Genomic DNA, 5595 nt, shown 5'->3' with positions numbered 1-5595 from the left:
GGAGTGGGCCAAGATAACTCCACAGACCTGTGCCGGCCTGATCAGGTCTTATAAAAGACGATTATTAGCTGTAATTGCAAACAAGGGTTATTCCACAAAATATTAAACATAGGGGTTGTATAATAATTGACCCACACTTTTATGTTTAAAATTTAATAAAATTCAACTGAGCAACATAACTTTTTGGTTTGTAAGATTTATGCTTCTGTTCATAAAACCTACTCTCGTTTGCAGTTTGAAGGCTCTAACTTATTTGCATCTTATCAAACCAGATAAATCTGCAGGGGGTTGAATACTACTTGTAGGCACTGTGTATGTGTGTATATATATATATATATATATATATATATATATATGTGTGTATATATATATATATATATATATATATATATATATATATATATGTATATATATATATATATATATATATATATGTATATATATATATATATATATATATATATATATATAAATGCCTTTTTTGTCATTCTAGTAGTAGGGCCATAATTATGACATGATTTCTTGAAACGCGTAGGTCTGTAAGCTATGATAGTTGCACATTTGCTGTATTCTTTGTGGAGCAGTGTTTTATATGGCTAATAAAAGCTAAGTTTTAATATTTTTTCTACTAAACAAACCTTTACGCTGGATCATTTGCACTTTTCCCTTGTCTGGCTACACTTACGTTTCGCCCTGGTACCACTTATCTGCATCTCCAGAAGTTTCCCATTTCTCTATTATACTCTTCAAATTACATTTTGAGACTTTCTCCTCCTGTTGTTGCACATATTTTTTTTCCCTTCATCTGCACAGGTATCATTAATCTATCAACTATAATGGCCGTACCAGGTCCTGCAGGTCCTGTATCCCGTACACATGACGTGGGCAGTGCACGGCATGCCGCTAGTTTTTATTCTGAGTGCTCTTATATACGGTGGTAGTTTTACACAATGTTGAGCCTGTGATTTGCAGAGTGAAATGTCTCACTGCTAGAACAGAAGTATACGGCAGATTCTACAGCATGGATACATAAAGGACGTCCTGGGGGAATATACCTCCCTCCAACACTCGTCCAGTCCCTGCCTCACACTAGAGACATTTATAATAACTCCAGGACTATGGAGCTGGTCATTTTCTCATAATCTGTGGCCATTATTAGTGATCTCGCATTGTACGGTAATATCACCCTGGAGGTTGTGATGTATTTAGTGTAATAGCACCTTCTAGAATATACAGTATATATCAGGCGATACCATGCTTTCTATAGTTAGTCATCTTATGTGCCCTCTATAGCTATCTATTATACTTTATATTTCTTTATAATAATTTATAATAAATTACTCGATAGTTTTACAGCTTTATGATGTTTATTAATCTGCTGTAATTATAAAAGAAAGTCCAACCTTACAGTGGACACAGGTGGAAGTGTCCTCCATGATGGTGTAGGCTGAGGTGGAGCAAGTATATAGTCAGTGGGGGATCAAGATGACCAGTATTCCCCAGGGTTCCTTGTTATCAGGGAGGGACCCGGTGTATGCAATCAAAAGATCTTATCCTCTGACCAGCTGTGTGCCATCAACAGGTAATGATCCTCTGTCCGGCTGTGTGCCATCAACAGGTAATGACCATCCGGCAGTGCGACATCAACTGGTCATCACCCTCCAGCTGTGTGCCATCAACAGGTAATGACCATCCGGCAGAGCGCCATCAACAGGTAATGACCCTCTGGCTATGGCCATCAATAGGTCATCACCCTCCGGCTGTGTGCTATCAACAGGTAATGACCATCCGGCAGTGCGCCATGAACAGGTAATGACCATCCGGCTGTGTGCCATCAACAGGTAATGATCCTCTGTCCGGCTGTGTGCCATCAACAGGTAATGACCCTCTGTCCGGCTGTGTGCCATCAACAGGTAATGACCCTCTGACTATGGCCATCAATAGGTCATCACTCTCCGGCTGTGTGCCATCAAATGTTTTTATCTTCTGTCCAGTTTTGTCCCATCAAGAGGTAATGACCCTCCAGCTGTGGGCCATCAACAGGTCATCACCCTTCGGCATTTAGGCTTCTTGTCTTCTGTAAGATGCGATTCTTGAGTCTCCTGATGCTAAAAAATATTTAAAAAATCACCGATTAAACTAATAATCTATCTTGTACATAAGCATCACAATTTATAATGTATCTAGTACATAAGTATGACAATTTAGCTCACAGAACATACACTATGCTAAAACATTAGACCCTACAAGCAGAAATTTGCTAAACAAACATAAATATGACTGACAAATCAGTAGAAAAATCGCTACCAATGGCACAGATCTCTTCACATCAACCTGTAACCATAGTAGATAAGAAATAGAGGACAATGCTCATAGTCAGTTATCAACAATTTGGCATGGGGCATCCCACCAGAGACATTATAATATCTAGTAGATTATAGATGGCAATAGAATTTACCAACAAACACATAGTATGCCAAACTCAAGTACATAGTATGCCAAACCTGGACACGTTTTCCTAAAATAGGTTCATCAGAAGCACATACTAGACAGTGATACTTAGCAAAGCGTTCATAGATATATGCGCCATATGATAAGGTGCTAAAGTGCAAGTGTGTGACAAAATATCCATTCGATTTCAGGTGCAATGCTGCATTGTATGTAGTAAGATGGTGCCCATCAGACAGCATGTATAGGACTAACCTGTGATGAAAACACGAGCAATGGGAAAGTTCAAGCAGTTGCCTTCTCAATCTTCCTCGCCTCTAAGACATCTAAGGAAACATCTTCTCCTCTTGATTTTGGGTGGAGGTGTTGTAGGCATTTCAGGCTCTGGCATTCTAGGTTCTGACATACTAGGTTCTGACTTGGTAGGTTCTGGTGTTCTAGGTTCTGGTGCTCTTGGCTCTGGAATTCTGGGTTGTTGGCTTCTCTGAAAAATCAGTAACCTCTCTTTATGCTCCTTGGAACTTCGAGCTCTTCTTCCTATATTGTTGTGAGGGATCGTTCTGACCCAGACAATATCACTGAACGCCACTTTATAGTTGCAGCTAGGAACCTTTTTCGCATCCTGCGGTGCAGGAGCCATGGATGGAGTAGAACATTTGCCATTGGGCAGGACAGGTGTTCTCCTGGAGTCTTGCTCCTGAATCTGAGGGATGCAAATCGGCTCCTTACAAGTACTTTGTTCCTTCAGATTGGTTTTGTTCTCAGGAGTTTTCTGATTGTTTCACCAGGTTCAGACATTGCCCACTTGCTCAGGACAAGACTTAAGGCCAAATACTCTAGTATTGTCAGTAGTGTCATCACCGCAACAAAAACTGCGTCACGGAAGAGCCAAAGAGGAAGATTGATGGAAGCTTGATAGGTGCTTCTCCTGAGATCCACGGGTAGTGGGTCATCCTATAATAAAGAAAAAAAACATAATAAAGTCCTGTATATTTATACCCAATCCAGTCAAACAGAGAGCCCTTGTTATTATACAGTCATGGATACATTATCAAGCAACTTTCAGAAATATCCCATTGAGAAGATCAGGAAGAAGTTTGGGATTCACCTCCAGGGTCCATGGAATATTATTTACAGTTGGACTTTCATATGACGGACGGTCACGTGTCCAGTATGAGAAGTCCTGCAAGAGGCGATATTCTCATTAGCTGATCCTTGTGACCTCCATATTGATGAGAACATACTCGCCCTCAGTGTACTGTAATGTGGGGGGTAGAGCAACGTAAAGCACAGAAATGATAGGATGATACTCATCATCTCCAGAGGTCTCTCAGCACCAAGGTATGGTCAATGAGATACAAGCTGCAGATGGGCCGAGGCTTCTAATATACCCAGGGGTGACATCACAAAGCCCTCTGTGACATCATTGCACAGTTCTATCCATCATGTCACTGATACTTTGGACCTAACTAAATGTCTAAAAGAGAACCCTTCCACATGATTTCCAATCACGGAGCAGCTTCAGTTTTTCAAGAAAAGTTTAAAAAATATAATCTGTGCTGTGATTGGTCACAAGGGCACATGAAGCAGAACGTCTTTAGATCTTTTAAAGGGAAAGTGTCAGCAATTTTTTTACAATTGTAAAATTGTAAAGTATTTATATTTATATATAAATACACATATATATTTAAAAAGGTTTTAATGGTATAAAATCTGAAAAAATATTTTAACTGTTTTGATGTTTTCATCTTGTAAACACTAGGGGGAGCAGCTGCTGACATTTCCATGAAAACAGAATACAGCTAGCTCGCATTACGACTGCAGTAAAAGTGGGCGGGATCTGCTCACATGGGTGTGATGTCACTCCTCCCCTTCTGGGTGTTTGCAAAAAGGTAAATGAGACTGTAGTTTAGGATCACAGTGCGGAGCGATCAGTGGTGACTGCAAAGTGATATATAAGGGACAACACCAAAGTCATTAATCACTACAAGGACAAGGCAGGAATGTGGGAGTCAGAGGGGTCACCCCACACTTATATCCCCTCTGACTGTCACTTCCTAAGCTCCTTTCCCTGCCATAACCTCTTATTCCCGCAGGTAAATTCTTACAGGACCCCCCTCCACATCCCCTTCCCCTGCCGCAGCTGATTCTAAACGTCCTCCATATGTAATAATAGACAGGTACTCACCGGCAGCCTATGGTAATTCACAGGGTAGAACAGGGTACAGCACAGAAACAATATGGCGATCCTCATTGTCTCCAGGGGGTATCTCAGCACCAAGATATGGCCAATGAGATATGAGCTCCAGGTGGATGGAGCCCCCTTATATACCCCAAGGGTGACATCACAACGCCCTCTGTGACATCATCACCCACAACATTCCGTCACATGACATCACCCAGCACCAGCATCATGTGACCCAGCATAAATAGAAAGTCCTTGTTGCCTATAGCAACTATTCAAAACTAAGTTTAAACTTTTCCAACAGCTAAAGGCGGCTCTGTGATGGCAGTTTCTTCTTGTGGACGGTTGTGATAAATCTGCAGAACATCTACATAACGCGACATGTAGAAAATCCTGTCTTTTCCCCTCTGTTCTTCCTCTGGTGCTACAGAGACGGATAGAAGGAGCTTTTCCAGACCTTACAGTGCCCAATATGGGACCTAATCACTGATATCCCAGATCTCCTCAGTACAAGCATACCGCCAACCTATGAGGACTAGAAAGAGGACGAAACCATGCGGCACGCGTAGTCTGACCACGCCCCTATCTACACCCCAAGCCACGCCCATTTACCATGTCTTTCTCCCCCGGCAGGAAGAGTTATCAGAGGGGCGGTGGCAGTGAGGGACATTCAGCAGAAACTCGGGACTGCAGGGCATAGACCTAAATCCGGGACTGTCTGCTGTATCCAGGACGGCTGGGACTAGAGATGAGAGGATCGACTCATGGGACTCAGGTCCACATCCAGGTCAGTGGTAATTGGTGGCTGGACGGGAGGCCCTGTCGCGGCTTTAGATTAGCCCGGGCTGCTGCAATATCATCTGTGCGTCCTGCTCTTCTCTAGTTGGGACCTGTGGATTATTTTTTGTTCCCTCATTCACAGTCGGACCCTTCAGAACTTTCTCATGTCTGTGTAGTTTCAC

This window comes from Phyllobates terribilis, unplaced genomic scaffold (assembly GCF_046119375.1).
Source record: "Phyllobates terribilis strain yellow unplaced genomic scaffold, ASM4611937v1 Scaffold_268__1_contigs__length_2594270, whole genome shotgun sequence".
NCBI lineage: Eukaryota > Metazoa > Chordata > Amphibia > Anura > Dendrobatidae > Phyllobates > Phyllobates terribilis.
Note: the sequence above shows the minus strand (reverse complement) of the source record.